The 22,039-nt window shown below is 45.3% G+C and overlaps 1 pseudogene; it reads right to left on the bottom strand.

Moving 5' to 3' along the window:
• Positions 1–17,316: 17,316 nt before the first annotated feature.
• On the bottom strand, positions 17,317–17,730 carry LOC144499074 (NADH dehydrogenase [ubiquinone] 1 beta subcomplex subunit 7 pseudogene; annotated as a pseudogene).
• Positions 17,731–22,039: the final 4,309 nt, after the last annotated feature.

Below are 22,039 nucleotides of genomic sequence, written 5' to 3'. Positions count from 1 at the left end.
GTTGACCTTTTGTCAGCTGCAGTGACCTGGTGAAAGGTCACCTTCACCTGAAAGATGAATTCTGCTGCTCTCCACAGCTGCTGCCTGATCTGCTGACTATTTCCAGCAATCGAATTCAGATTTCAAGCATCTGCAATGATTTGCTTTTGTTAGGTTACTTTGGAGGTATGTGGGGCAGTGTGGTGGCAGGGTGTACTGCTGCCTCACACTGCCAGGGATCTGGGTTCGATTCCGGCCTTGGGTGACTGTGTATGGAGTTTGCATGTTCTTCTCGTGTCTGCGTGTGTTTCCTCCGGGTGCTCCGGTTTCCTCCCACACTCCAAAGATGTGTAGGTTAGCAATGTCACCATGCCACTCGCTGTGCCACTCATGAACCTTCAGACTCAGATATAAAAAGCCTGACAGAAATGCACATTCAGCTTACAGAAGGAATGTCAAAAGGACGGAGCAATGGAGGATTTTCAATGCACATATTCACACTTATTTTGTGCAGATTCATCTGCAGTGCAAACTGAATGGAATGTGGGAGGAGAAGCAGATCACAGTCTGGTTAATCCTCAAAGATAAAGTAATATTCCATTGAAGGACTGGAATGCTTAGAACCATATGTGTGGCCCAAGGACAAATGGAATATCTGAGCAGAAAGTTAGGAATTTCTGTTTGTCTGCACATGTGAAAGAGTTTAGCAGTCTGGAAGTTGAAGATTGAAGATAGATAACTGCTGTTAATAGGAATTATTTACCCATCAATTAGCTATGAAGACTTATTTTAAAACCAGATGCTTGAGTTGAGAAAGTAATCACATTAGCAGGACTGTGAGAAGAAACTCTTTGCAGCTGTTTATAAATGACACCAAGTGTTGTGCAGGTGCTATCAACTCCTGATGTTCAGCTATTGCCCAGGTGGCACGGTGGTTAGCACCGCTGCCTCCCAGCGCAGGGACCCGGGTTCAATTCCGCCCTTGGGTGTCTGTCTGTGCGGGGTCTGCACATTCTCCTCGTGTCTGCGTGGGTTTCCTCCGGGTACTCCGGTTTCCTCCCACAGTCCAAAGATGTGCGGGCTAGGTTGATTGGCCAGGCTAAAAAAAAAAATTGCCCTTAGTGTCCTGAGATGTGTAGGTTAGAGGGATTAGTGGGTGGATATGGGGGTAGGGCCTGGGTGGGATTGTGGTCGGTGCAGACTCGATGGGCCGAATGGCCTCTTTCTGTACTGTAGGGTTTCTATGATTTCTATGACCGCAGCAAGATGGCTGAATGGTGACTTTTGTATCATTTAAAAGGCTAGGCTAAACAATCCATATTTGAAATTTACTTTTGGCAGTGAATTTCAATAGCTAGCTCATAATGATAGTTATGTATTTTAATTATTAATTTTAACTTCATTGTAAATAAGTGTCTTAGGTGAAATATGTGTAGATTGCAGGGGTGGAACATGTAATGGTGTTTGATTGGAGTTATGCCAATCAGCGTCTCATGCTATGGCTACAAGACTTGATGATCGTTGGAAGCCTTTTGACCATGACATGGAAATTTGAAAGGCCTATAATCCAATGAAAATACTTTGGGCGAGATTTTCCAGCCGCATTCGCCCCAAGACCGGAAATTCCTGCCCGAGGTCAACAGACCTTTGTTTGGGCCACTGAATTTTCTGTCCCACCCGCTACGATACCCGTGGCTGGTGGGACAGGAAAATTCCACCCTTTATGTTGTTCCCAGATCAGTCCGAAATTGGAAACTATTAGAACCCCCCAAAAAAAAGGCTCTGTGGTGTTCAAAATGCATTTTCTTTATTAGACTTTGGAACTATCTTAATACATAGGGAGAGAGGAAATGCTGGAAAATCTCAGCAGGTCTGGCAGCATCTGTAAGGAGTGAAAAGAGCTGATGTTTCAAGTCCATAGAAAATTTAGAAAATTACAGCTCAGGTGACCCATTGTCAAAGCTCAAGCTTTGTAACTTCAAGAATGGAGTCAAAAATTAAGTTAAAACAACTCTTTACGGCAACTGTTACACAGAGTCATGTCTCGCACTGTCCACCAAACACATCTTGCTAAATCCTACACATATAATGCAAGTCCCCACTTGTAAGAAATGGTATAAAACAACGTTATCTTCATGTGGTATTATATTGGGCATTAATATTAATTAATGTGGTATTATATTGGGATGATACTTCACACAGATCGTTTCCCATTACCTGATTAAATCACACTGGAAAAAATTAGGAAATGGGTATAATTTGTGGGAAACTAATGGTGCAATAGTTGTCATTGAATATCAACTGATGCGTCATATTTCCATTAGTGAAAGCGTTTTTTTTGTTTTGGGAATTGCCTCACTGATTTCAGTTTCACATGGTTCTTGCCACTTATCAAACTTTTCCAGTCTGATAGAATCTATTTTCTCCTTGTTTCCAATGCTTATTATTTAATTGCTACCTAGTGGCAGCGGTGATCTTATCCGCAAGCATGCTGCCCCAAGGTTGCTATAAACCATGAGAATAGCAATCAGGGAGCAAATTATTTCATAGAATCATAGAATCCCTCCAGTGCAGAAGGAGGCCATTCGGCCCGTCAGGTCTGCACCGACCACAATCCCACCCAGGTCCTATCTCCTGTAACCCCTGCTAGTCCCCTTCACACTAAGGGGCAATTTAGCATGGCCAATCCACCTAACCCGCACATCTTTGGATTGTGGGAGGAAACCGGAGCACCCGGAGGAAGCCCACACAGACACGGGGAGAACGTGCAGACTCCACACAGACAGTGACCCAAGCTGGGAGTCGAACCGGGGTCCCTGGTGTTGTGAAGCAGTGGTGCTAACCACTGTGCCACCGTGCCTCCCCGCCACTGTGCCACTGTGCCACGGTGACTCATTCTGTAGTGACTCATTCTGTACAATGAGTCACTAATTTAAAAACACAAATAAATGGGATATCAACTGGGTATGCAATGTTATATAACTGGTGTGATTGCTTTACAGGTTTCTTGAGATATTTGTTTTAATTTTATGAAGCAGAAAAAAAAGTTTCAAAAATATAAGAAGGGACTTACAATCTTAGCATTTTGTTACTCATGCCGGGGATGTGGGCATCGCTGGAAAGCTTAACGTTTGTTGTCCAAGTCTAGTTACCCTTGATAAGGTGGTGAGGGGCCACCTTTTGGAACCGTTGAGGTCTGTGAGGTGATAGTTCTCAGGCAATGCTGGCAGGTCAGGAGATTCAAGACTTCAGACTAGAAAGGAAGAAGCAACATGTGTCCAAGTTGTAATGGTGTGTGACTGGGAGAGGAACATGCCAGTGGTGTTGTTCCCATGAACCTGCTGCCCTTGCCCTTCCAGGTGGTGAAGGTCACATGTATGGGAATTGCTGCCTAAGCAATGTCATTATCTGTTTATTCTTTCACGGGATGTGGGTGTCACTGGCTAGGCTAGTGTTTATCCCTAATTGCCCTTGAGAAGATTAACTATTGTATGATTCTTTTCATGTCCATAGGATAGCCCAAAAGCACTTCAGAGTTATGCTACAGAAACAGGACACAGGATCTGCTTTTGGGTTAGAAACCTGCCTCCAGGGGAAAACTGATTAAATACAGAGTTTCACACGGGGAAGCCCTTAATTGATATCTACTTAAAGAGCCAACGGAGTAAAGGTGGGTCAGATAAAGTGTAGGGCTCATTTAGACCCCCCACTAGTGACATGTTCTTATAATGATAAAATCCTTGAGTTATTAACTGTACAAAACACAATTGAATTTTATTTGATTTGGGCGGCATGGTGGCACAATGGTTAGCACTGCTGCCTCACAGTGCTAGGGACCTGGGTTCGATTCCAGCCTCGGGTGACTGTGTGGAGTTTGCACGTTCTCCCTGTGTCTGCGTGGGTTTCCTCTGGGTGCTCCGGTTTCCTCCCACAGTCCATAGATGTGCGGGTTAGGTTGATTGGCCAACCTAAATTGCCCCTTAGCGCCAGGGGGTTAGCAGGGTAAATGAGTGAGGTTACGGGGATAGGGCCTGGTCGGTGCAGACCCAATGGGCCAAATGACTTCCTTCTGCACTATAGGGATTCTATTCTATGATTTGATTTATTATTGTCACATGTATTCGTATACAGTCAAAAATATTGTTTCTTGCGCGCTATACGGACAAAACATATCATTCATAGTCATAGAGTCATAGAGGTTTGCAGCATAGGAACAGGCCCTTCGGCCCAACTTGTCCATGCCACCCTTTTTTTTAACCCCTAAGCTAGTCCCAATTGCTCATGTTTGGCCCATATCCCTCTATAGCCATCTTACCCATGTAACTATCAAAACACTTTTTAAAAGACAGAATTGTACCCGCCTCTACTACTACCTCATAGAATACATAGGGGAGAAGGAAAGGAGAGGGTGCAGAATGTCGCGTTACAGTCATACCTAGGGTGTAGAGAAAGATCAACTTAATATAAGCACCAATTGCTCACAAGGGATTGGGTAACCACGTTGCGGATTTATTTATTAAGACCAGTCACATGAAAACAATTAGACATCAGAGCTGTGTGCATGTGTGCTCTGCTCAAAGCAAAAGTGAAACCAAGACTGGATCACATGATACATTTCCTGTCTGGTAATGTCATGCTGATATCCCTTAAAGGCAATTTACAACAACTACAGCCATCACTGACACTGTAAGATATCCTGAGGGAATCTGGGCTTGTACCAAAGCATAGTTCCACAGCACTAGAGGAAAACAAAACGTTGCAGGAGAGCCTGAAGTTGGCACCCAGGGCAGGGCAACCCCTTGCTTCACAGATGCCAACATGGATCTAATGGTAAAGACCATGAGGGAGAAGCGGGAGGTTCTCTTCCCAGAGGCCAGCAGTAGGAAGCCACCTCACTGTGCAGCAAGGGTACCTCGCTGTTCAATGGCATTTCCCTCTGCCTCCCCTTCCCCCTCCTCTCTCACCTCCCTCTCATGTTCCTCCCCTGATGAGCTGTCTCCTTCCAGGGTCTCATTGCTCTCAAATGTACACCTCGATGGAGAAGCAACTGTGATGTGGGGAAAAGCTCTTTCATGCAACGAGTGGTTAGGGTCTGGAATGCACTACCAGGAAGGTGGTGGCGGCTGAATCAATTGAGGCATTCAAGAGGGCATTAGATGATTACATGGATAGAAACAATGTGCCGGGGTATGGGGAATAGGCAGGGAAATGGCATTAATCCATTTGGATTAATCCACTGTGTACCAATACATGTGACAATAATAAATCAAAGCAAATCATAGAATAGAATCCCTACAGTGCAGAAGGAGGCCATTTGGCCCTTTGAGTCTGCACTGACAACAATGACATCCAGGCACTATCCCTGTAACCCACTTATTTACCCTGCTAACCCCTAAGGGTACCCTGCTAAGGGGCAATTTAGCATGGCCAATCAACCTAACCTACACATCTTTGGAGTGTGGGAGGAAATCGGAACACCCGAAGGAAACCCACGCAGACACGGGGAGAATGTGCAAACTCCACACAGACGGTCACCCAAGGCTGGAATTGAACCCAAGGTCCCTGGCACTGTGAGGCAGCAGTGCTCACCACTGTGCCACCGTGCCGCCCAAGTCAAATAAAATTCAACTGTGTCTTGTACAGTAAATAAGCTGAAGGATTTTATCATGATAAGGACTTGACACGAGTGGGTAATCCATTTGGAGAGCCGGTGCAGGCACAATGGGCTGAATGGCCTCCTTCTGAGCCGTAGAAATTCTGTGATTCTGGGTGAAACTGATTTGTGTGGCAGAAGTGAATGGGCACAGAGCAAATCAGCAGCTGGTATTTCACCGTGCCAGTATTTAGTTTTGATTGGCTTGGAAATTATTGCAATGGTTTTTTAAAAACCGAAAACCAAGTAAAATGATGTAGGGCACCGGTCTCCGAAAGGAATGTAAACTGTCGCGCTATAAACTTCAGGGGATGTGGTGGGAAAAAATGTCAGCTGCTGATTTGTCTATTTCACGCAGCTTTTCGAGAGCAATTTCACCCTCTTTGACGCAGAATATCACCCAAATCACAATCTCAAAGGAAGTAGGAAAAGGGAAGAAGCAGAACAATTAGATTTGCAGAAGTGATATGACTGTATGAAAAATCGCACATTGAGCAACAAGTTCATAAAGCTTAAAATAGGTGCAAAATGTAAATGTTTTGTTCAGGGAGAACTAATCCCTTCTCTGCGACTGCCAGGTTTTTCCATCACACAATGGCTCCTAATGGTCCATTACTTGACAAGTTATTCATGCACTAAGTTCCCATATCGCATGAAAAGGAATGTGATTTTTTTCCACTGTGCCAGGCATTGTTCCCGTGTGTACATTGTATCGTGTTACAATGGAAATCATTGAGATTTAGAGTATCTGGTGTGATGACCTTGTTTCAAACACAGCATTAAGGCAACTGAAGAGTTCTGTGTATCTAAAATTGATTGGAAAATGCCCGAGCAGAAGAAACTGGCACCCAGGAGAAGGATGCCAAAAAAAGACTTGAAGTGCCAGCAAAGGTCAGCAGCAAGTGGCGAAGATCGAGAGAGAAGAGTTATCCCATCGACACCCACAGTGTAATGACCTCCAATAAAAAAATGAAAATGTTGGATAAACTCAGCAATCTGGCGGCGTCTGGAGGAAGAAACATTTTGGCCGGAATTTTACCAGCACATCCAAAGATGTGCGGGTTAGGTTGATTGGCCAGGTTAAAAAATTGCCCCTTAGAGTCCTGGGATGCATAGGTTAGAGGGATTAGCAGGTAAATATGTGGGGGTAGGGCCTGGGTGGGATTGTGGTCAGTGCAGACTCGATGGGCCGAATGGCCTCCTTCTGCACTGTAGGGTTTCTATGATTTCTATGATGATCCGCCCCGATTCCAGGGGTGGGCGAGGCTCGGAGAACGGCATTCTCCGGTGGCCTCGGGCGGGATCGTACGAACCTTGGGCAGACATGCTGGTAAAATTCTGCCCTTTGAGTCTAAATTAATCAACAGATTGAATAATGAGATTGATATGTTTCTGACAAAAAGTGCGATGAAGGGTTATGGGAAGCAGGCGGGAAAGTGGAGTTGAGACCAGGATAAGATCAGCCATGATCATGTTAAATGGCGGAGCGGGTTCGAAGCGCTGAATTGTCAACTCCTGCTCCGAATTCCTATGTTCCTATTTATGACTCTTCTTCAGAGTTGAGACCCCTCTCCACCGGCCCCCAATGCTGGCATCTCCCCCTGAGGTATCAGCCGCTTTGTGAATGATATTTCTGAGTGCATTGCTGGCAACTTTTGGGCCAGACACTTTGCAACTTCCTCTGCCTCATCAGCTTCTGGGAGACACTATGTGCCTGCGGGGGGGGGACCTGGCCAAACAAGTTGTGTTGGAAGGGTTAGGGACCAAGTACATCCTTTCTCAAACAAAAGCAAATTCCTGCAGATCTGAAACAGAAACAAAAGCTACACTTTCTTTTAGACTGTAAAAACACCTGACTGTGCGGATAATTGAAGTTGAAGACAAATGCCACCATGCCTTAGGCCGAAACCCTACAACCTCGCCTGCCCTGGAATCTGGAGCGGGCGAGGTTCCCAGAATGAAAATCTCTGTTGGCCTCAGGCGGGATTTTACAATCTCACCCGAGCAAGACCGTAAAATCCTGCCCATGGTCTTGGCTCACTGATAGCATTCTAGCCTCTGATTCTGAGCATTGTAAGTTCCAGCACCATTGTCGTAGTGAGACATTAAACTGGGCTTCATGTCTGCCCTTTTTGATGGATGTAAACGGTCCCGTATTTCAAAGAAATGTAAGGACGCTGAAATAACTACTTCGAAGCCCGTGTCCCTTCACCAGATTCTCTTCATTTACCAACTCAATCCCACTCCGAAGAGTGCTTCAGGCACAAAGTCAGAATCCAGAGTGTCAGTATCCCTGACACTCCTCTTTATATATACAGGTGAGATTTCCTGATTGGGGGGTTAAGTGGATTGGCCATACTAAATTGCCCCCTTAGTGTCAGGGGGACTAACTGGGATAAATGCATGGGGTTATGGGGATAGGGCCTTAGTGGAATTGTGGTTGGTGCAGACTCGATGGGCTGAATGGCCTTCCTCTGCACTGTAGGATTCTATGATACTATGATTCTATGATTGGGCAAGCCATCATTATCTCAATCAGGGAGCTCATACTCCAAGAGGCCAACCCCGTGTGCCTCATTGAGGTCATTACAGCTGTTCTCCCTTGTGTCCTGAGTAATGTTTATTCTTCAAACAACATCACTAAAACGAAGCAGCATAGGGTGCATTTCCTTCTGCAGACTGATAAGAAACCTGTATCCTGTCATTTAATAGCATCTTCTGCGTGGTTTGTGGTGCTTTAATTAATCCACAAGAAATGTTCAAATATAGCATCAGATTGGCGCTTGATCAGCTCAGGATTTACTTATCTACCCAGGATTGATTATATACACTGAGGTGGACCTGAACTCCCCTCTGCACCAATATGATATACATACCTGCTGGGGAAATTGCCCAGACGCAGCAAAAGTACACATCTGGAAAGACGGCAAAGAAACATTCAAGTTCACATCAGGAGATACAGGGGGGAATTTTCCAGCTGTTCACACCCCGCTGGCACTACGAGCGAGGATGGAGAATTTGGCGCTTAACCAAATCGCCATTCACTGCAGCAGGACTGGAGAATCCCGCCGGTGTGAATGGCCAGAAAATTCCAGACACAGCGTTCAAACAATGTGCAAGCTGACAGCTATGTTTCCTGTATTAAGAAAATGTGAGCCTCTACCATCACTATTCATAGCTCCAGACACATGCATGTCAAAGTGTACATTGCCACAGCAAGCCAGCCTCCTTGGGGAGCCGGTTGGCCCAGTTGACTGGATAGCTGATGTGGCCAAGATTGGCACCAACAACAGAGTTCAATCCCTGTGTTGACCAGGGTGGATTTGGGACTTGCCCTACCTGTGGCTGAGATCACGACACTGTCATGAGAATTTTCCCGTCCCGCCCACCACAGGAATCGTAGGTGCGGGGGGGAGGGCGGGCGGGGACATGGAAAGGTCTGTTGACCTCGAGCAGGATTTTCCAGCGAGCACGGCCAGAAAATCCCGCCCTCTGATTCAGACCTGCCTTTGGGACAGAGAATGGAAGAGCTTTCCTACATTGTTGCCGTGACTGATTTTTCAGAAGTGTTTCATTGTCTGTAAATATTTAGAGAACTCCTGAGATTATAAAAGGCACCGTCGTCGCTGCTGGGGTTGTTGAACGGTGCTGTATATGCAAATCTCTCTTTGTTCTCCTGAGGTGGAAATGGAATTCTGACTGTCCACAATGGACACGCTATCCATTTAAATCTGCTTTTGGCTAATATGCTTCAGAATTGTCAATGTTACTCTTTGTGTTTAAAATATCCAAAATTAAAATGGTAACCCAAAGTTTCCAGCTGGGCTGAAAACTCCCAAGTAGTTAAAACCCCAGTGATGTTGCACTTGTGGTTAAAGTTCTGAAACATTAACTTTCCAGTCAGCTGCTGAACATAAAACAGTGTGGCTGACCTCAACATGGTGTGATGCACAGTCAACATCCACGATCTGCCGGTCTCGTGAAACAGTTGAAACTAAATTGAAATGTCCAATACTAGGGGTCATGCCCTTAAGGTGAGGGGGGAAAGGTTCAAAGCAGATGTGTGGGGTGCGTTTTTTACACAGAGAGTGGTGAGTGTCTGGAACTCGCTGCCAGGGGTGGTGGTGCAGGCAGATACGATAGGGGCGTTTAGATAAGAACATGAATATGCAAGGAATAGAGGAATATGGACCAAGGGTAGGCAGAAAGGATTAGTTTAATTTGGTGTCATAGAATCCCAATAGAATCTCTACAGTGCAGAAGGAGGCTATTCGGCCCATTGAACCTGCACCGACAACAATCCCACCCAGGCCCTATCCCCGTAATCCCACGAATTTACACTGCTAGTCCCCCTGACACTTAATGGACAATTTAGCATGGCCAATCAACCTGACCCACACATCTTTGGAGTGTGGGAGGAAACTGGAGCACCTGGAGGAAACCCACGCAGACACGGGGAGAATGCGCAAACTCCACACAGACAGTAACCCGAGGCCGGAATTGAACCCTAACGCTGTGAGGCAGCACTGCTAACCATTGTGCCACCGTGCCATCTGTCATGTTCGGCACAACATTGTGCGCTGATGGGCCTGTTCCTGTGCTGTACTGTCCTATGTTCTATGTTACCTACGCTGCTGAAAAGACAGACATGTTACCAAAGCTTTTCATCTTACACTCATCAGATGCAAGAATGCCAAATGTCAAACAATCACAACAATTTATACTACAGGAGAAAAGGATATCAATTGTTTGGCAAGTGGACTCTAATTGGCTGAGGTGAAGGCAACAGGGAACTATAGGCTCCTTAAGCTTCAGGGTATTTTAAAAAGACAAAAGGCCTGAACATGTTCCTTTTGTTTGCAGAGGATGGGTCCTTGCGTCTGAAATTTACGTCTCTTCCAGCAAGCTTAAATGAGCTGCGTTATAAGCTCAACTGATTATCTTAAATTGACTGTTAATGTAGCTATTAGCACACTCAGGATTGTTCAAAAAGTGCTGTCCAATCACAGAATCACATCTAACAGTGGACGTTTGGTTTTGGATTTTGTTGATTGAGTAAGGTCTGTACTCTGCCTAGTATGAACGACTGAAGGAACATGTTACTTGATTCGATGTGCTAATCATTAGGATGTAGGGCCTATGTACCTGGCATCAGAGCAGCAGTGAAATTGACACACGATGTTGCTCAATTGTGTGGTAGGTAGAATGTCTTTTTGAACTGACAGCAGCATCCTGTTAATGGAATATACTCCTCACGTAGCCACTGCACTGTAGCAATGTGGAAGAGCCAAAGGCCACCACTTCAGGATCTGAAAAGTGCCTCAAATTATCCTGGAAATGTAAAGTATCTCAAAAACTGGAAGAATAGGTTAAACAAGCATGGAACAGAAACAGAAAATGCTGAAAAATCTCAGCAGGTCTGACAGCATCTGTGGACAGAGAATGGAGCCAACGTTTGGGCTGGAATTTTACCGCGCCGCCTGTCACAGGAATTGAAGCGGGCGAGGGGTGGAACGCAGGAAGGTCCGTTGTCAGGACGAGTGAGGCCATAAAATCCCACCCTTCGAGTCTGGATGACCCTTCGCATGTTGGCTCTATTCTCTCTCCACAGATGCTGTCAGACTTGCTGAGATTTTCCAGCATTTTCTGTTTTTGTTTCAGATTCCAGCATTCGCAGTATATTGCTTTTATCTTAAACAAGCATGGATTGGTTGGGCCGAATGGCCTATTTCCTTGCTTTATATCCAATGCAATCCTACATAACTCTGTGTAATATTGGTTCACTATCTAAGCAATCAGTTCTGATTTGTACCCGTATTAAAGCCCAACACAATGTATTAAATCCCTCTTTATGCTTTTTAATGCTGTTGTTAACACTTTTACTTCAAATGGATTAATGCCAGTGTGAAAGAAGAGAAGGATCTAATGCAAGTGATTTGACTGGTTGCAGGTTGTACAATGCTGGTTGCAAAGTATAATCCTATAAAGCACAGCAATTTCATCGGTAATGGAGCATAAACTGGAGATTTGTGGTTAAACATTTGTCTGAAAACAAGGGAGCTATTAAAAACGATTCCAAACATGCTTTACAATGCAGAAATAAAGATTGCAGCATGATGCTGGTGGAGTTTGTGCCCATAAAGTCTGTGCAATTCCAGTACAGCTGAGTTTGACTCACTCCTGAAAGTGCAGACTTGCAGTAATTGTACATCTACAAGTCTACCCACTGAAATTACCAAACATTACGGAGGAAATTTTCCGACCTTGTACTCCCATGATGGACACACACTTGCTAGGAGGGTGTATCGCATTCAAGCACATTTATTCTGACCATTTAAGTTAGATTTTCACCCAGTGAGTGTCTGATGGGAAATCACCCTTAAAAAAATGAAAGATGTACATTTATTGACATATAAATGTACATTTATTTATATTGACATTTATGGGGCAGCACGGTGGCACAGTGGTTAGCACTACTACCTCATAGTGCCAGGGACCCGGGTTCGATTCCCGGCTTGGGTCACTGTCTGTGTGGAGTCTGCACGTTCTCCCTGTGTCTGTGTGGGTTTCCTCCCAGTGCTCCGGTTTCCTCCCACAGTCCAAATGGCGTGCTGGTTAGGTGCACCGGCCGTGCTAAATTCTCCCTCAGTGTACCAGAGTGCGGCGACTAGGGGATTTTCACAGTAACTTCATTGCAGTGTTAATGTGAATCTACTTGTGACACTAATAAATAAACTTTTAAAAACTTATAATGAATCGATTTGTTAATTGCAAATTGTACTCCTTGCTTCTTATCTGCTTAATTCAGGAGTACCCAAGAATTGAGGAGTGGGAGGACATATCCCTAATTGTTTGTGGTCATCTTTATTCAAGTTGCTTTTGATGTCGCAAACAGACTGCTTAAATTTGATTTGTATTCCCTCGAGTATAGAAGGTGATCCAATTGATGTGTTTAATATAATAAAGAGATTTGATAGGGTAGATATAGAGAAGCTATTTCCTCTGGGGGAGGTATCCAAAACAAAGGGGCTTAATCTTAAAGTTCGGAATGTCCTTTACAGATCACATCAGGAAGCATTTCTTCGTTCAAACGAGCATCAAAATCTAGAAATCTCTGTTAGATTAATTGAAGTTTGACCGAGATCAGTGGTTTTGAACCGGTGTACCGCAGCCTGCTGTGGGAATGCTAGTTTCAGAGGCGAAGGTTGTGGGGTAGACGCCTACCCCCGACTTCATGTTGTGTTCGAGGCCCCAATCCCGGAATCTCTGGGTTGCTCTCCTCTCCTGTCTCCTCTCTCAGTGAATGAATCGTTTGCTTGCCAGCATCGGGAGCTGCAGCCACAGCTCAGCCTCTGATGTACATGCCCATATAAGGAGCTCAGGAAGTCCATGTTTGGACAGCTCTGGCTGACCTGACCAACAGCTGCAGTCGGTGGTTTGGCCATTTGCCTCCCTCAGGTGCCGCTAATAAATTCGGAAAGGCACTTTTGTAACTTAAGTGTCCGGTTTCTGCTGTTTACCATCACTGTGGGAATCCCTCTCCCTTTCGCCACTGCTGGGCTGAGAAAGAAAGCAAGCATCTAATTCTGATAACCACGCAGTACCTCTTCTAATGTGTGAACTTCGGGTACGAACTTTAACATATCCCAATGCTAAAAATTGGGTTATTGCTTTTCTGCGCTTTCTTGAAACAGGTGCAGAGTTTGGTCCTTCCAATTCTGCCTGGTGTAATGACCTCAACGAGGCCCATGAGATTGGCCTCTTGGCGTATGAGCTCCCTGATTGAGGTCATGATTGTCTGCTATCCCCCCTCTGTCACGAGGAAGACCAGTGTTCAATTCCCTGACAGGGAGCTGCAAACTTTCCTGACGGGGAGGGGCCCAAAAGATTGGTAATGATTGCCTGCCCAATCAGGGAGCCTCGCCTGTGTATATAATGAGGAGTGTCAGGTCTACAGATTCTGACTTTGTACCTGAAGCATTCTTTGGAGCGGAAATAAGTTTGTAAATAAAGGGAATCTGGTGAAGGGACACCGGCCTCTGAGGGGTTATTTTACCCAGGTTTCCCCATTCTCTTTTGTTCTCTTTCCTGGAAATTTGGGCCCCTTTCCTAATTTAGTCCTGCACTGGATAATTTTACCATTTTACAGAAAGTAAAATATCAGCGATGATCTACTTGAAAGTGAAGCAGTGATATAAATTTTCCCAATGACCCTTGCATTCTGTTCATTCCCATGAATTATTCTGCCCCTATACCCCACTTTCCCCGGTTCGATAATTCATTTAGCATTTTCAATGTCTAACAACGTCCAGTTCTGATGAAAGGTTAGCACACTGAAACATTTACCCTACTGTTTCTCCATCCACAGAGGGGTGGCACGGTGCCACAATGGTTAGCACAGCTGCCTCACAGTGCCAGAGACCCAGGTTCGATTCCTGGCTTGGGTCACTATCTGTGCGGGGTCTTTACGTTCTCCCTGTGTCTGCGTGGGTTTCCTCTGAGTGCTCCAGTTTTCTCCCACCGTCCAAAAGACGTGCTGGTTAGGTGCATTGGCCATGCTAAATTCTCCCTCAGTGTACCCGAACTGGTGCCGGAGTTAGGGAATGTTCACAGTAACTCCATTGCAGTGTTAATGTAAGCCTATTTGTGACAATAACAAATAAGCTAAAGATGCTGTTCATCCTGTTGAGTATCTGCAGCATTGGCTGATTTTGTTTTTATCAAAGTTACCCTGGATTAAGCACATTTTTCCTCAAATTATTTGGCAAGAAACAGGTTTGTTTACTTAGACTGGGTTGGAGTTTCAGATAAGAATGTTCTGTATCTATGTATGAAGAATAGTTTTAATTTCTCAGATCTGTCCGTGAATATTTCTCTGACGGAAGGTTAGCCCACTTAACAGTACACTTTGGATGGGAAGGGTTCTGGAACAATGCATGTCCCAGGAACATGAGGGCTCTGTCCAATTCAGAGAGTTTCCAATCTCTGACCCCGCATTAGTTCATTCCAAATTGTGAGTGTTTCTAAATGCCAGAAGGTTTCTCCTTGTCTCTGGTGGGATAGTCCACTATTCGCTACCCAAAAGCGGGGAGAGACGTAAATTCTGGCCTTGCCTAAGCAAAGTGACATCGTGCAAAGCTGGGTTATAAGATCCTCCCTGGATTAAGAGAACCTGCTCACAGAGGGTGACATGGGTGTCACATTACCCTATCAGTAAGATGTTGTTCACAGTATTTCCTTCATTTATGAACCTTCGCAGTGAGAAATGCAGACCTTAAATAAAAACTAAAAGCAATTGAAACCTTTAATGGAAGGTGCTCCGGTTTCCTCCCACACTCCAAAGACGTGCACTATAGGTGGATTGGCCGTGATAAATTGCCGCTTAGTGTCAGAGGGATTAAATAGGGTCTGGGTGGGATTTTGATTTTGATTTGATTTTGATTTGATTTATTATTGTCACATGTATTAACATACAGTGAAAAGTATTGTTTCTTGCGCGCTATACAGACAAAGCATACCGTTCATAGAGAAGGAAACGAGAGAGTGCAGAATGTAGTGTTGCAGTCATAGCTAGGGTGTAGAGAAAGATCAACTTAATACGAGGTAGGTCCATTCAAAAGTCTGACGGCAGCAGGGAAGAAGCTATTCTTGAGTTGGTTGGTTCGTGACCTCAGACTTTTGTATCTTTTTCCCGATGGAAGAAGGTGGAAGAGGGAATGTCCGGGGTGCGTGGGGTCCTTAATTATGCTGGCTGCTTTTCCGAGGCAGCGGGAAGTGTAGGCAGAGGAGGCTGGTTTGCGTGATGGATTGGACGTATGCCTCCAGATTTCGAGAGTATTAAGATGTGCCATGACAGTCAAATGGCTGGGGACCACTGACCTGGATAGGTAATGTTTGGGTAAGGTATCAATGGACGTAGAACAAAGATGATTAAATGAAGTTAAGCCGCAGACAATCCATGATCTCATTGAATGTCAGAACAGACTCGAGGGGTGAACGGCCTCCTCCTGTTCCTGTGGATTTTTTTTCCTGATCGGAATGGGCACTGCAGATTATTCTGAATGTGTTATTTTCACACAAGATTCTACTAAAGGTTGCACAAGACTAAACGACAGAATTAAACATCTGCTAATTAAAATAGCAACGTCGCCTAGGCAGCAGGAAAGTAATGAATGCAATTTGGGTACAGGTGAGAGAAGTCATGAAAAGTTCCACAATAAAGCTGCAAGATATTACGGATGAGCATCATTTAAACAGGAATAAGGCCAGGAGGAAAAACACACCTGGTATTCATATTAGTGTATAAAATATTGATATCTGGTTTATTCCCTCACTGCATTTTCAACTGAGCTAAACCCAATGCCACTGCTAACTATACAAACAGGGTTATTATATCATTTATTCTATGTAGCTTTATTTGTGTAGAGGGAAATATGAATAACGTTGAATTAATTAAGGTTAAAATAGAAATTGTCTTCCCTCCTGAGACCACCAGTGGAGAACAGGTCAGGCTGAAAGCAAGAAAGTACTTTAGACTAAAAGCAAAATATTGCGGGTGCTGGAATCTGAAACAAAAACAGAAAAATGCTGAAAAATCTCAGCAGGTCTGACAGCATCTGTGGGAAGAGAATAGAGCCAACGTTTCGAGTCTGGATGACCCTTCTTCAGAACTGAGAGCAAAGAGAATCAACGGAAATTTATTCTATGGGGGTGGAATGGGACAAAGGGAATGAAAATGAGGATACAGAAGGCTGAGAAGGTGCGAAAAAGTGTCAGAATGCGAGAATGGCAGAACAGATGTGCGGATTGTTAAAGGACTGCCTAAGGAATGTGGCAATAGCCTTGAAGGGGAGGAGGTGGGGAGGGGGGAAGGGGGCAAGAAGGAGAGCTGGAATGAAAAATGGAAGTGAGAAAGAAGGATGATAAAATGGATGAATAGGATGAAACAAAATGAAATAAAATAAATGGAACTGGGGTGAAGATGGAGGAGAGAATTCAGGCTCTGAAGTTGTTGAACTCAATGTTCAGTCCAGAAGGCTGTAAAGTGCCCAATGGGAAGGTGAGGTGCTGTTCCCCCAGTTTGCGCTGGGCTTCACTGGAACATTGCAAAAGGCCAAGGACGGACATGTGGACAGGAGAGCAGGGTGGTGTGTTGAAGTGGCAAGCGACAGGAAGGTCTGGGTCCTGCTTGCGGACGGACCGAAGGTGTCCTGAAAAGCGGTCGCCCAGGTGCTTTGACAAAGGGTCATCCAGACTCGAAATGTCAGCTCTTTTCTCTCCTTACAGATGCTGCCAGACCTGCTGAGATTTTCCAGCATTTTCTCTTTTGATTTCAGATTCCAGCATCCGCGGTTATTTGCTTTTATTTTCGCCCAGTCTACGTCTGGTCTCTCTGATGTAGAGTAGACCGCATTGGGAGCAGCGAATGCAATAGACCAGATTGAAGGAAGTGCATGTGAAGCTCTGCTTCACCTGAAAGGGATATTTAGGAAGCTGTGTTGAGTAGTGGCGTCATGCTGGAGTTGGTGGAAATGGTGGAGGATGATCCTTTGAATGTGGAGTGGGGGTGAAAAGTGAGGACAAGGGGGACCCTATCCTGGTTCTGGGAGGGAGTCATGATGGATGTCTGTGTCGATTTCTTTTAAGTTCAGGAGATCTCAGAATTATATACAAAACAATTCATCACATGCTGCAGTCTGGTCAGATGGGGTATGGTTCCCAGAGGGAGACGGAGTTACGCAGCAGGTCCAGGAAAGCTGCTTATGCTGCCTGCCTCTCCCCCATTTTTTTCTTCCTCATCAGCAGCCTCTTCTCCCTCTCGTACTCTTTCATCCACATCACATAGTCCTGATGCTCGCAGTAATCCCAGTCGTGACGCTCGTGTTTGCACTCAAATAAGTTGGGCCACGTGTCCCGCTTGCATTTCAAGAACTTGATGAGGTGATGAGCGCAGTAATCGCGCTGACTGAGGGGCAACTGGGCATCGTTCATCTCCTGCTGTGACGCGAGCATCGCGCGCTCCTGCCGCTCAGGGAAGCCCAGGTCGGCCGGGAAGCTGGGCATGTTGCCTGGGTCCGGCTCGGTGTCCGGCTCCGTCAGGTGCCCCAGGTGCTCAGGGAGGGAGGACAGGGGGTGAGCGCAGTGGCCCGGGGGATGGGTTGGATGCGGACAAGAGCCCTGTCAACCACAGTGGGTGAAAGCCATGATTGAGGAAGAAGGAAGACGGATCGGCAGCGCTTTTTTGAAAAGTGGCATCAACAAAACAGATGCGGTGGAGGTGAAGGAACTGAGAGAATGGGATGGAGTCCTTATAGGGTGTGGGGTGTGAAGTGCTGTAGTCAAGGTAGCTGTGGGAGTCAGTGGGCTTGTAATGGATACTGGTGGACAGTTTATCACCAGAAATGCAGACAGAGAGGTAAAGGAAAGGAAGAGAAGTGTCAGAGATGGACCGTGTGAAGGTGATAGAGGGATGGAAATTGGAAGCAAAATTGATACATTTTTTCCAGGTCCAGACGAGCACATGAAGTGGCACTGAAATAGTCATCGATGTACAGATAAAGGAGTTGTGGGAGGAAGCTGGAGTAAGACTGGAACAGGGAAAGCTCCACATAGCCCATAAAGAGACAGGTATAACTGGGACCCATGCGGGTGCCCATAGCCACACCTTTAATTTGGAGGAAGTGAGACGAGTTAAAGGAGAAATTGTTGAGGGAGGGAATCAGTTCTCAGTATTTTAGACTGTTTGTTCTGGTAATTAATGATATAGGAAAATAGTTCTTTCCTGCTGCATTTTGTCACACCTGAGAATATCACAAAGCACATCACAACCAATGGACCATAGGAGCAGGAGTAGGCCATTCAGCCCATCGAGACTGCTTCACCATTCAATATGATCATGACTGATCATCCACTTCAATGCTTTTTTCCCCACACTATCCCCATATCCATTTATATCATTGGCATTTAGAAATCTGTGAATCTCTACTTTAAACATACAGAGATTACAGAGATAGGGAGGGTTGTAGAGGCTGGAGGAGATTACAGAGACAGGGAGGATTGTAGGGCTGGAGGAGATTGCAGAGATAGATAGGCTTGTAGAGGCTGGAGGAGATTACAGAGATAGGGAGGGTTGTAGAGGCTGGAAGAGATTACAGAGATAGGGAGGACTGTAGGGCTGGAGGAGATTGCAGAGACAGATAGGATTGTAGAGGCTGGAGGAGATTACAGAGATAGGGAGGGTTGTAGAGGCTGGAGGAGATTACAGAGATAGGGACGACTGTAGAGGCTGGAGCAGAGTACAGAGACAGATAGGATTGTAGAGGCTGGAGGAGATTACAGAGATAGGGAGGGTTGTAGAGGCTGGAGGAGATTACAAAGATAAGGAGGGTTGTAGGGCTGGAGGAGGTTACAGAGATAGAGAGGGTTGTAGGGCTGGAGGAGATTACAGAGATAGGGAGGAGTGTAGAGGCTGGAGCAGAGTACAGAGATAGGGAGCGTTGTAGAGGCTAGTGGAGATTGCAGAGACAGGGAGGGTTGTAGGGCTGGAGGAGGTTACAGAGATAGGGAGGACTGTAGGTGCTGGAGGAGATTACAGAGATAGGGAGGGTTATAGGGCTGGCTGAGATTACAGAGATAGAGAGGGTTGTAGGGCTGGAGGAGGTTACAGAGCTAGGGAAGATTATAGGGTTGGAGGAGGTTACAGAGATGGGGAGGGTTGTAGGGCTGGAGGAGGTTACAGAGCTAGGGAGGGTTGTGGGGCTGGAGGAGATTACAGAGATAGGGAAATTTTAATATAACAGTGAATAAAGTTCCAAAGTACTTTGTTTACTGTAAAGCACTTTTGGCACATCATGAGGTTGTGAAAAGCTCGATATAAATGCCAGTTTTTCTTTCTTCTTTAATATCTGATAATCTAGCATATTATAACACAGGAATAATTTAGAACAGAAGCTAAGGAGGGCTAATGGTGTTTATTAAAATTCAATTCCTGTGATTCATTGCACGGTGAGATAGAACACCCTTGCTTTTGGCCGGTCGTTTGTCACCTTTCTTTTGATCTTTGGTTTTGTAAGTTTTTCACTTCACCGGGAAGTCCCTGTTGAATATTTCCCTTTGGGGAATTTCCTGGTAAGAAAGGGAAGATTCCAAATGCTATTCCCTGAGGGGGATTCTCATTTACTTGTTTGAGGGGGGGAGAATGGAGGAGCAGCAGGCAGGCAATCCAGTAAACTCAGCTCCATAAGGCAACACTGCAGGAGATCGAGACTCTCTTGCAAATCCCCAAACGTCAGGGCGTAGGGATCCAGAAGATTATTCCTTCACATATCCAAGATGTTATGCGGCAGGTGGCTTTTGTGTTCTGTGGGATGTGTGAAGAAGTTCCTGGAGCTGCCAATTACTCCGAGCTACTTTAAAATGTAGAAAATCCATTCAGAAGGTGGCATGTGACACTGCTGTCATCTGTTACACATCTCTGGAGTGCAGTGCCCACATATAATTCTGATGCTCCACATGCGTTTGGCTTTACGTCAGGACTTCTAAGGTCACCGTTTCCTAATTCTCCTAATTCTCTTTCATGTACATCATGCAGTGTCTCATTCTCTGGCTTCTGCTGAGAGTTGCACATTGCTCAATGTGAATTCCTCCACAAGGCAGCCTGTATCATCCTTAACTTAAAGCGAAATATTGTGGGTGCTGGAGATCTGAGATGGAAAACAGAAAGCGCTGGACAATCTCTGCAAATGCGGGGAGAGAGGGACAGAGTTAATGGGGGCGATTTGCCCCCTTCACTGCGCCTGGTGTGGATTGTGCTGGTCCGGGAAAATGGCCTGTGGGCCTAAAAATTGGTTTCGCAATCGTCCTGGCCCTTTTCTACTGGCACAAACCACAAATTGTGAGGGTGGCACGGTGGCCCAGTGGTCAGCACTGCTGCCTCACAGCGCCAGGGAGCCGGGTTTGATTCCCGGTTAGGGTCACTGTCTGTGTGAGTTTCCTCCGGGTGCTCCAGTTTCCTCCAACGGTTTGAAAGACATGCTGGTTAGGTGCATTGGCCATGCTAAATTCTCCCTCAGTGTACCCGAACAGGCGCCAGAGTGGTGACTCGAGGATTTTCACAGTAACTTCATTGCAGTGTTAATGTAAGCCTACTTGTGACTAATAAATAAACTTTACTTTAAACCAGATCGCGCCCTCAAGGCCAATTAGCATGATTGGCTGGATTTCAATCTCATTTGCAAGTTCGGCACGCAATCATTGCCCCACCTCCCGGAATGCTCCCACCTCTCTGTCGGGAGGTCATACCGGCACCAATCACAACTTGTCTCCACTATTCGATGGTAAAATCTTCGAGATGAGACTGGCATTAGGCTGGTAGTTCACTCTGGCTGGACAAAAAGCATCAGGGCACATCAGGTTTCCAGTCAGAAACTGGCTCGCAAGCACACTTATCTAAACCAGGAGGTAGATCAGCTCTGACGAAGAGTTCTCCAGACTCGAAACGTTGGCTCTACTCTCTCTCCACAGATGCTGTCAGACTCTCTGAGATTTTCCAGCATTTTCTGTTTTTGTTTCAGATTCCAGCATCATCAGTATTTTGCTTTGATATTACATTGAGGCAGACTGTGTTATATTTTTAATGTTTTTTGTTACTCCAACTATTTGTGACTATTTGTAGGTGAGCCCTGGGTTGCTGTGGTCTGGGGATTGTATTCACTTGCACAGAGAAATTTTTTGGGGTGGGACAGAGAGAGGACATGTCCCCTTTTCTTCGTGCTCTGCCACTTTTCTTTTGGCTCACGTCCAACCCTTGTTGCTCCTTGTGATGCCTTGCCTTTATCTTGTGGCTTGTTGTCTCGTTGCCTCCTGGGCCTTTTCCTTCTTATGTATCAGATATTATTATTATTCGTGTTAGTTTTTTTTTGTGTAGGCTGGTGCCTGGGAGTCCTGGGTCGCTGTGGTCCGGGGATTGTATTCACTTACTCAGAGAAATGTGTGACTTGTAGGATGGACAGAGAACTCACTTCAGTTTATTTCATTTTCTGGTTTAATCACATGTTCCTTACCTGCAGGAGGTGTTAAATAATGCTGCCCTGGACTTTGACTTAAATGGTCAAACAGATTTATTACCCACTAAAAGACCATACGAGTATTAACAGTAATGCAGCATACATCTTTACAATAGCAAAGCTTATCTAGTTCCAGAATTAATGGGAAACAATAAAATTGTGACGTTAAGGTACTGTATATTCTCAGGTATTGTCTCCTTTTCCCTTTTCACCATTTCCAGTTCTTTGACCTGACTATCTCATTTCAAAGTCTTCAGAAAGAAGCAATTTGCAGTCTGTACTCTCTGTCGGTGGGAATGGTGTTGGTGTGGGCTCAAAATCCAGAGAATGCAATTCATGCCAG

The sequence above is a fragment of the Mustelus asterias genome, chromosome 9 (genome assembly GCF_964213995.1).
Source record: "Mustelus asterias chromosome 9, sMusAst1.hap1.1, whole genome shotgun sequence".
Classification (NCBI taxonomy): domain Eukaryota; kingdom Metazoa; phylum Chordata; class Chondrichthyes; order Carcharhiniformes; family Triakidae; genus Mustelus; species Mustelus asterias.
This window is presented reverse-complemented; position numbering and strand designations above follow the sequence as displayed.